This window comes from Coregonus lavaretus (assembly GCF_964263955.1).
Source record: "Coregonus lavaretus genome assembly, chromosome: 18".
Lineage (NCBI taxonomy): Eukaryota > Metazoa > Chordata > Actinopteri > Salmoniformes > Salmonidae > Coregonus > Coregonus lavaretus.
Window position 1 is genome coordinate 18195233 of NC_140005.1, and position 11872 is coordinate 18207104.

Consider the following 11872-nt stretch of genomic DNA (forward strand, 5'->3'; position numbering starts at 1 on the left):
TTACAGAATCCTATCTCAAGGGGCCACTGCTTTTGGTCCAGGCTACAGAGACTCAATTTGTTTTCTTCAGAGAGGCTACAATGTTTACATTTGCAAGCTGTGCTGGTGATGTATTCCCTGATATTATTCGTTGCTCTATTAACTATGTAATATTATTACTACAAGCTAATGGCGGTGTTGTATCGCATTCTTTATTCAAAATGAAGTTGTTGTTTATAGGCTATAAATAGTTTTTCAATGGAAATAGCCATTCTTGAATGACTTATAGGCTAATAGTTCGATTTCATATAGCACCACTATATGGCTATACGGCTATACGGCTCCTCACCCATGGTGCTATAATTGTTATATATATTTTTAAAGGTCGCAGACCTGTGGAAGTGGGAATGATCAATAAATGGAAATATAATTTATAGCATTTGATTTTCATTTATAACATACTTTTTCTAGATTATTGTTGCCTGCATTTGGCTATACGCCTATACCCTCGAGTGAAAAATATGACACTAATGTCAGGCCACAATACAACTAGACTACACAAGTAGGCTACAATTATACAATCTAATAAACACCCATCGCTCTAGCAACCTGCGTAAGAGCGCTGACATCATTTGAGTCTACTTAAGTCAATAAAACATGTTGATTTCTGTGTGGCCCTAACCCCGATGCCCAGAGATTTAGCACTGTGAGGAGGCAGTTTTGTGCAGTCTATCGTTACACAATATACAGTACACCACACAAAAAGCACACAAAGGCGTAGGGCCAGTTGTCGTGGATGTTAGAGGCGTGCATATTAACGAGGATCCAGAGTGGGAGTGCAGACAGTGTGGATAGAGAGCCTGTCAGAGTTTTTTGGGGCTATTCAATTCCTTTATCTCGACCAGTGCATCCCCGAGTCAGGGAGATGTATCCTTGGTTTTTTGTCGTGCCTGTCAGTTAGTGCCATTGTGATCCTTGTTGTACACGTTGTATCCCATATGGACAGCTGGGCTCGGGCAAGGAGAAAAGGATCCCTCACAAAACCCAAATTGTGTCCAGCTCTCAAATAAAGCATTGTTGTCTCAAAGAAAAACGAATTAAAAATTCGTGCTATATCTATTCTGGGAAAAAGAACCCCCATTCACCGATAACAGGGAGTCCTTCTTCCTCGATAGAGCTACGCTAACAACAGCCCTCTCATTTCTCTTTCTCTCTCTCTCGTTCCCCTCGATCCTCCCAGCTCAAAGAGTGATTATTGTCTGTCCCCAAAAGTGTGTGGTCACTCCGCAGCAAAACTATTTTAAAACTCATAATTTCGAGCAGTCTTATTTCCTGTTAGCTTTGTATCAGTTTCATGGGTAGCATATTTCTGATCTCCGTGGAACATATCTGACTTGATTTATATACCATGACACGAGACAAGACATTTAGGAATTCTGGAATCTGCATGAAATAATAAATTCCCTCAGCTTTATCCGTTTAATTTTCCAGACGTTTACATTCACTTGAAGACACATTGTAGACTATGAATGGATAATTACCATGTTATATGGGTATTTTAAAACACGTATATGACTAGTTTTTAGAGGACAAACGTGTTGTTTTCAACAATGACTATACGATGAATGCAATAGGCCAACAAATAGAGAAGACAGAGCACGGGATATTGGTTTTGCATTTACATTTGTTCTTATAAATCTAGTCGGATGCAGGCCTAAATGCATTTCTCCGATAGCTCTAGGCCTACTTGTTTATTTATTTATTATGTTTGTTTGTTGTCTTTGACCTTGGGATAAGAATGGAATATAATAAAGACAGGTCTCCATGCAGACCTAACGCGCATTATTCTCGATAACAATGACTAACTTGCTGAATAGCACAAAGCTCACCAAGATTCAGCATTTTTTTTTTGTTCTATGTCAGAGAGGGGATTATTATCAAGGCTATTACTAATTCCCAAGAGCATGCACAATGTATGTTAAATTTTGATGGCAAAAGTTACTATTGCATATGTTCAAGGTCTATCACATTTAGGCGAAGTTCTACGGGGGTTTTTTTGGATATGGAAGTGTGTACACCTCAAACCCAGGTAGCAATATTCTCCATGACGCACATGCACCTTGGCATCCCATTTTGGTTCTTATATTCTGATGAATACACGAGGAAATTATGCAGCTTTTCAATGCCAGAACAGTAGCAGCGCTATGTTTATCTGAAAATGCTTTAGGATGCACTACGAAACTCAACAACATTAAACAAACATATCGGTGTGGGCACCATAGCTCACCCCGTGGATAATGCTATTATATGCTTTAGAATAGAATACTTCAGGAAATGTGCACTTGGGGCTCTGTGGATCTTCGTCATTCTGACCGTTTGAACCTCAACATAAATCATTCTGTATCGTGTACATCTCCAAATAAACGAGGATTTCAAAGCTATAATAAGCAGGGCTTTCATTTAAAGGAAGCAATCTAGTTTTATTGCCTTAAAGAAGATCCAGATTAGATTCGCCTACCACCGTGGCACATTGCAGATATTAAAGAAAGAGAGAGAGAGAGAGAGAGAGAGAGAGAGAGAGAGAGAGAGAGAGAGAGAGAGAGAAGAGAGAGAGAGAGAGAGAGAGAGAGAGAGAGAGAGAGAGAGAGAGAGAGAGAGAGACAGAGAGAGAGAGAGAGACAGAGAGACAGAGAGACAGAGAGACAGAGAGAGAGAGAGAGAGAGAGAGAGAGAGAGAGAGGAAATAATAGGAAATTAAACTGTTACACCTGGTTGCCACAAGATGGAAGCAGAGGTCTATAGTTTGGATCTATACTGTGCCCTTGTCTTCAAAACGAATAGGCAGTATAATCATTATAATTTACTATATTTTAATATTATTTTACTTATTGATCAATATGGTGCCTTTTAAAAAGAACAATCATATGCTTATAAAAAATGGGTTGAATTAGAAACAAAGACAAACTTGGTGTAGCCTACAATGTCGACCAATATTTCAATGACATGCATTCCAATATTATATTACACTTTTGAAAATAAAACCAATTACCCACTCATTAAAAGAGAGAGAGAGAGAGAGAGAGAGAGAGAGAGAGAGAGAGAGAGAGAGAGAGAGGGAGAGAGAGAGAGAGAGAGAGAGACCAACTCCACAGTGTGGCGCAATTGGATTCTGAAATAAATTTTCCATATCATTGATTGCCATATGCATGAAATTGATTGATATTTCTGATTATTGTAGCACCGAGGACATCTAAGGGCAATTACAACATGCAATTTTCAATACGTTGGTGGAATTTAGAGGATGATTGTGAATATCATATTTTGATAAATAGCTGCCTATATGTTCAGCGGTGGAATTGGATAAAGTCATTCATGGGTACTGACCAATGTAAAGTTATTTATTATTATATTAAAAAGGACGTTTCATTGTGACACCATCATCCCCTTCTTCCTCCTCCTCCTCCTCCTCCTCCTCCTCTTCCTCTTCATCTCAGAGCAATGGCGCCCTGCTCATACAAACGATTACATCCAGGGGGGGCTATTTAAGCACACATAAGCAACAATAAAAACTGCAATTTCTAACAACCTCTCTACAGAAAGCCTCCGAGTCCGTATCATTTGTATTGATGTTGGATTCATTCAGCCAGGATAGGTTACCAATACCATCCATCCGTTTCAGCTATTTTGCAGCATCAAATAATTTTATAGCCAGGACAACAGGCCAGCAGAGTTGGCGCTAGTAACAAATAGCTTACTTTTGTTAGCTTTGATTTCATCATAAGAGGATCACCCTGAAGCACATAAAGGCGATTCACTGTCGTAAGGACTAGTGAGTAACCTAGTATGGAGACCAATGTTTATATACATCATTGATAGAGATGCAGTGGTGGAAGCAAACCTTTTTGATATGACGTCTGACTGGTTCTCAGATGCTTCATTTTGCGATATTCCTCAGGGATGAACTGCAAACTTGGCGGATTTTACAACATAATGGTTTAGAACACCTTACAGTGTCTTCAAAAGTATTCACACCTCTGGACTTTTTCCACATTTTGTTGTGTTACAGCCTGAATTTAAAATGGATTAAATTGAGAAAAAAAAATTGTCACTGGCCAACACACAATAATACCTCCTAATGTCAAAGTGCAATGATTTTTTCGAAATTTTTACAAATGAATTAAAAATGAAAAGTTGAAATGTCTTGAGTCAATAAGTATTCAACTCCTTTGTTATGCCAAGCCTAAATAAGTTCAGGAGTAAAAATGTGCTTAACAAGTCACAAAATAAGTTGCATGGACTCACTCTGTGTGCAATAATAGTGTTTAACATGATTTTTGAATGACTACCTCATCTCTGTACACCACACATACAATTATCTGTAAGGTCCCTCAGTCTAGCAGTGAATTTCAAACACAGATTCAACCACAAAGACCAGGGAGGTTTTCCAATGACTCACAAAAAAGGGCAACTATTGGTAGATGTGTAAAAAAAAGAGAAAAAAAAGCAGACATTGAATATCCCTTTGAGCATGGTGAAGTTATTAATTACACTTTGGATGGTGTATCAATACACCTAGTCACTACAAAGATACAGGCGTCCTTCCTAACTCAGTTGCCGGAGAGGAAGGAAACTGCTCCGGGAGTTCACCAATGGTGATTTTGAAACAGTTACAGAGTTTAATGGCTGTGATAGGACAAAACCGAGGATGGATCAACAACATTGTAGTTACTCCACAATACTAACCTAATTGACAGAGTTAAAAGAAGGAAGCCTGCACAGAATACAAATATTCTAAAATATGAAAATGGTTGTTTAGCAATGATCAACAACAAATTTGACAGAGCTTGAAGAATTTTGAAAATAATAATGGGCAAATATTGCACAATCCAGGTGTGGAAAGTTCTTAGAGACTTACCCAGAAAGACTCTGCCAAAGGTGCTTCTACAAAGTATTGACTCAGGGGTCTGAATACGTATGTAAATGAGACATTTCTGTATTTAATTTTCTCTTGTAATTATATTTTTATTAGAATTTAATTTAATTTTAACAGTGTTTACATAGACAACCAAACAAAGTGCACCACACAGACTAACTACAAAGATCACCACACTGACTAACTACAAAGATCACCACACAGACTAACTACAAAGATCACCACACAGACTAACTACAAAGATCACCACACAGACTAACTACGAAGATCACCACACAGACTAACTACAAAGATCACCACACAGACTAACTACAAAGATCACCACACAGACTAACTACAAAGATCACCACACAGACTAAGTGCCATAAAAGGAATAAGGACACAGCAAAACATTCTAAAAAAAGGCAGTCATAAAATAAAATAAAAACATCACAATTATAATGTGGGGCTTTTATAGGAGGTTTCTACATAGGACCACAATGGAAACCAGATTTTCCTAAATGTATCAGACTTCTGGTGTAAATCAAAGGTAAGTTTCTCTAGGGGTAGAATAGCAGAAGCTTGAGAAAGCCACATCCTTGCAGATGGTACTTCAGGTGTGGACCATATTAACAATATACATTTTTTGGCTTAGTAAACAAGGGTATTGAACAGACGTTCAGAGTCAGTGTCAAACACAACGTTACAATCAAAGTAGAGTAAATATACATTTGGTGAAAGAGCTAATTGTCTACCCAAGATCTTCTGGATGTGTAAACGGATATCATTCCAATAAGACTGGATTCTGCTACAGTACCAAAAAACGTGCATGAAGGTGCCAGTATCCTGTTTACATTTGGAACATAAATTGAAAACATTCTGTGAAGGCGGACAGGTGTAAAGTAGGTTCTATTAAATTTTTTGGGGGAAAATGAGTTATTGTGTGCTTATGGAGGTGCATTTGGGGTAGACACTTTCGCTGATAGAAGTCCAGTCTTCCTCACCGAATGCATGCCCAATGTCTCTCTCCCAAACGTCTCAATGCATCATAGGATGAGACACTTCTGTTCAATAAAATAGAATATAAGTCAGAGATTAAACCTCTCAGAACATCAAGATTCGTAAATAGTTTCTCAATTACAGTAATTTGAAAATGTCGTTTATCCACTTTCTTCTGACCCTCTAAAAAAAAAGTTGGGGTAAGTCAAAATCAGTTTTTATCTGTTGGAATTATTTAAGAGTGTCCTGAGTAAATAAAGGCGTAAGGTCAGAAGGTCAGCAATACCCTTCGTCTTCCAGTCCAGAAGTCCAATACTCCTTATTTGGGGGTGGGGAGTCAGGATTAAGGGCAATCGGTGACCAGAGTGATATATGGTCTGGAATCTGTATCTCCTTGCATCTTTCCAAGCTAAGAGTGTATTATGTACTGTAAACATGTCAGATAAGGCCTGGATCTTTTCAAAGCTGTTAATAAATGGTAAGGAAGCTATTGCTCTTGGATGACATGCTATTGATTCCATCCCAACCCAAAGTGAGTGACGTCTGTCTAGGCACCAACTGTGTGCTTGATTTGACCAGACCAGTAATATAGTTGAAGATTTTGCAAAGAGACCCCTCCTAAGTCCTTAGGCTTAATTCGTTTGGTAAATTTGGTTCTAGGTTTCTTATTGTTCCAGGTATATTTAGAGATATTGGCATTCATTTTCTGAAAAAAGGACTGAAATAGATGGTAGGGGATATTTTGGAACAGATCATTTAGCCGAGGAATGATATTCATCCTGACCACATTAATCCTGACAAAAAAATTGTTTGGTAGGGCAGACCACTTAACCAGGTCCTGTTTAATCTTTGTGAGCAAAGGCATATAATTTTAAGTGAACAGGTCTTTAAGATTTGGAGTAACATACAGTGCAGTTGAAGTCGGAAGTTTACATACACTTAGGTTGGAGACATTAAAACTCGTTTTTCAATCACTCCACAAATTTCTTGTTAACAAACTATAGTTTTGGCAAGTCGGTTAGGACATCTACTTTGTGCATGACACAAGTAATCTTTCCAACAATTGTTTACAGACAGATTATTTCACTTATAATTCACTGTATCACAATTCCAGTGGGTTTACATTCACTAATTTGACTGTGCCTTTAAACAGCTTGGAAAATTCCAGAAAGTGATGTCATGGCTTTAGAAGCTTCTGATAGGATAATTGACATCATTTGAGTCAATTGGAGGTGTACCTGTGGATGTATTTCAAGGCCTACCTTCAATTTCAGTGCCTCTTTGCTTGACATCATGGGAAAATCAAAAGAAATCAGTCAAGACCTCAGAAAACAAATTGTAGACCTCCACAAGTCTGGTTCATCCTTGGGAGCAATTTCCAAATGCCTGAAGATACCACGTTCATCTGTACAAACAATAGTATGCAAGTATAAACACCATGGGACCACGCAGCCGTCATACCGCTCAGGAAGGAGATGTGTTCTGTCTCCTAGAGATGAACGTACTTTGGTGCGAAAAGTGCAAATCAATCCCAGAACAACAGCAAAGGACCTTGTGAAGATGCTGGAGGAAACAGGTACAAAAGTATCTATATCCACAGTAAAAGGAGTCCTATATCGACATAACCTGAAAGGCCGCTCAGCAAGGAAGAAGCCACTGATCCAAAACCGCCATAAAAATGCCAGACTACAGTTTGCAACTGCACATGGGGACAAAGATCGTACTTTTTGGAGAAATGTCCTCTGGTCTGATGAAACAAAAATAGAACTGTTTGGCCATAATGACCATCGTTATGTTTGGAGGAAAAAGGGGGCAACTTGCAAGCCGAAGAACACCATCCCAACCGTGAAGCACGGGGGTGGCAGCATCATGCTGTGGGGGTGCTTTGCTGCAGGAGGGACTGGTGCACTTCACAAAATAGATGGCCTCATGAGGAATAATGTGGATATATTGAAGCAACATCTCAAGACATCAGTCAGGAAGTTAAAGCTTGGTCGCATATGGGTCTTCCAAATGGACAATGACCCCAAGCATACTTCCAAAGTTGTGCCAAAATGGCTTAAGGACAACAAAGTCAAGGTATTGGAGTGGCCATCACAAAGCCCTGACCCCAATCCTATAGAACATTTGTGGGCAGAACGGAAAAAGCGTGTGCGAGCAAGGAGGCCTACAAACCTGACTCAGTTACACCAGCTCTGTCAGGAGGAATGGGCCAAAATTCACCCAACTTATTGTGGGAAGCGTGTGTAAGGCTACCCGAAACGTTTGACCCAAGTTAAACAATTGAAAGGCAATGCTACCAAATACTAATTGAGTGTATGTAAACTTCTGACCCACTGGGAATGTGATGAAAGAAATAAAAGCTGAAATAAATCATTATTTCTACTATTATTCTGACATTTCACATTCTTAAAATAAAGTGGTGATCCTAACTGACCTAAGACAGGGAATTTTTACTAGGAATACATGTCAGGAATTGTGAAAAACAGAGTTTAAATGTGTATGTAAACTTTCGACTTCAACTGTATATGCCCAAGTATTTAAAGCCTGTTTCAGTCAATTAGAATGGAGATATCGTTTCTAAGTTGATTGTAGAGGGAATATTCAAAGGTAAAGCCATGGATTTATCCACATACATTTTGTACCCTGACAGGTTACTATATTCAGATATGATGTTCATTACTTTAGTGACAGAGGTCTCTGGTTTAAACATGTATAAAGGCACATGATCAACAAATAATGAAATTCTATGTGCTTCGTTACCCACAGAGATGCCCCTGATGTTATTACTAGACCTTATTGCCTCAGCCAGTGGTTCTATGACTAACGAGAACAGAGCAGGAGATAAAGGACAGCCTTGACGACAGCCCCTACCAGTCGGACATCTTTCTGATAGTTTACCATTTGAGTTAACTGATGGGTCAGAATAAAGTAATGTTACTAAATTAATAAAAACGTCACCCAGATTAACTTTTGCTAATACAGCAAACAAGAATTTGCACTCAACTCTATCAAAGGCCTTTTCGGCATCAAGAGAGACAATGAGTGCAGGGTTTTTAATTCTGCCAAGATGGTTTATGATATTCAAAGCGCGTCTCACATTGTCTGTTCCAAATCTGGATTTGACAAAGCCAGTCTGATCAGGTTTAATGAGGTCTGGAAGTAGGACCTCCAACCTGTGAGGAAGTGTCTAAGCGACTATTTTAACATCAACTCCTAGCAAACTGATAGGTCTAAACGAAGAGCAGTTTAATGGGTTTTTGTCATTTTTTAGTATCAGGCTAATGGATGCAGTTTTCCAGGACTCTGGTATGATGTCTCTTTCGAACATATCATTTAGAGCAGGAAGGAAGATAGGGCATATCTCAGGCCAGAACTTCTTGTAGAACTCTGCCGAGAAGCCATCTAGGACGGGTGCCTTACCAGAAGGCATTGCCTTAATAGCTTCCCTAACCTCTTCAGGAGTAAAGTGAGCATTTAGTCTATTTCTATTCTCATCTGATTTAGTGGGCAAGATGATCTTATTCATATATTTTGTAATTTCAGCATTCGATCTTGTACATTGTGAAGTATAAAGAGATTTATAGAAGTCGCAAAACTTATTATTGATAAGCAATGGATCATAGAAGTGGAGCCATCTGCCATCCTTATAGACTTAATTGATCTTTCATTCTGTTCTTTTTTAAGTTGGTGTGCAAGTAGACGGCTTGGCCAGTTACCGAACTCAGAAAATCTTTGCTGGGTAAAAAACAACATTGTTTTAACATGCTAACATGTATGATCTAAATTGAGTTTGGCCTTAGTACAAGCTAGTGAATTCCAGTTTGCCTAGGTTGGTTGTTGTTTATGAAAAAGTTCTAAATGGTTTACTTCAGCCTCCAAGTTTTCCCACTTTTCCATTCTAAGCTTCTTGATCAGAGGAGCTTGGGAAATTATGTAACCCCGTATGGTTGCTTTAGCAGCATCTCAGGTAGTTGCAGCTGAGACAGGAGAGAGTTGATTGTTGAGCCAGTAATGTGATGATTTATCTTTTATCAAAGAGCAGAATCCTTCAGTATTAAGCAGAGACTTATTAAGTCTCCAATATCTCGTTTTGGGATTGTTTTGCCAATTTCAATATCTTTATACACTGGGGCATGGTCAGAAATTACTATAGAACCAATAGCACATGACTGTACAGCATGCATGTAAGTAGAGGGCATAAAACATTTTTCCAATCTAGAATATTAATTATGGGATCTAGAGTAGAAAGTATAGTCTCTGACATTAGGATTTAGCTCTCTCCATATGTCTACTAAACCAGATGAATCACAAATGATTCTAGGATTATTTGAGGCTATATAATTCGAGACTGGAGCAGTTGATGATTTATCAATTTTACCCAAAGTACAGTTAAAATCAATCAATCAATCAATTTTATTTTATATAGCCCTTCTTACATCAGCTAATATCTCGAAGTGCTGTACAGAAACCCAGCCTAAAACCCCAAACAGCTAGTAATGCAGGTGTAGAAGCACGGTGGCTAGGAAAAACTCCCTAGAAAGGCAAAACCTAGGAAGAAACCTAGAGAGGAACCAGGCTATGAGGGGTGGCCAGTCCTCTTCTGGCTGTGCCGGGTGGAGATTATAACAGAACCATGCCAAGATGTTCAAAAATGTTCATAAGTGACAAGCATGGTCAAATAATAATCTCCTGCTATAAACCCAAGTCCCTTGCAGTGTTCATTAAATAATAAAATCATGTCAGACATACATTTGGGGGAGTCAATGTTCAGGACATATACATTTAGTATAGTAGTAATATGTTGACACAGAATATTACCTGTAATCAAAATAAATCGTCCTTCAGGGTCTGTGTCTAAATGTGACATTTTTATTTACAAGGATTGCAGTGCCTCTTTTGTTTGAACTAAAATAAGAAAAATACACCTTGCCCACCCAGTCACTCTTCAGTTTAGCATGTTCTGTTGAAGATAAATGGGTCTCCTGTATCATAGCAGTTGAAACCCTTTCCTTTTGTAAGAATGTTCGAATTTTCTTCCTCTTGACCACATGCCCACTGCCCCGAACATTCCAGGAGACTGCTTTAAATTATCTGTTTATGTTACAGTAGTATTATAGAATAACTTAACCCAGACAATTAATAAGACATTTGTGTAACCCTAAACTAAAATAAAACATAAAAACAAGAATTTGAAAAAACACACTGCCGAGTCTCCTAATGAAGCGACAGACCCCAAAAAGACTACCTACCCTGTTTTCTGTCACATTACTAACAGGAAGCCCACTAAGGGTTTTTAAGAAAAATGTTTCACTATGTCCTATATTGAATAAAGGGGAATTAACATAGATCTATGGACATGTGGATGAAAAATGAATAATAATCTAATATTTTAAATCTTCCTAAGCATTAGCCCTTTGGGGAGTTTCTCCCATTCTTCTCAGCAGATCCTCTCAAGCTCTGTCAGTTTGGATGGGGAGCGTCGCTGCATAGCCATTTTCAGGTCTCTCCAGAGATGGGGTTCAAGTCCGGGCTCTGGCTGGACCACTCAAGGACATTCAGAAACTCGTCCCGAAGCCACTCCTGTGTTGTGTTGGCTGTGTGCTTAGGGTCGTTGTCCTATTGGAAGGTGAACCTTCGCCCCAGTCTGAGGTCCTGAGCGCTCTGGAGCAGGTTTTAATCAAGGACCTCTGTACATTGCTCCGTTCATCTTTCCCTCGATCCTAACTAGTCTCCCAGTCCCTGCTGCTGAAAAACATCCCCACAGCATGATGCTGCTACCACCATGCTTCACCGTAGGGATGGTGACAGGTTTCATCCAGAAGTGACGCTTGGCATTCAGGCCAAAGAGTTCAATCTTGGTTTCATCAGACCAGAGAATCTTGTTTCTCATGGTGTGAGAGTCCTTTAGGTGCCTTTTGGCAAAATCCAAGCGGGCTGTCATGTGCCTTTTACTGAGGAGTGGCTTCTGTCTGGCCACTC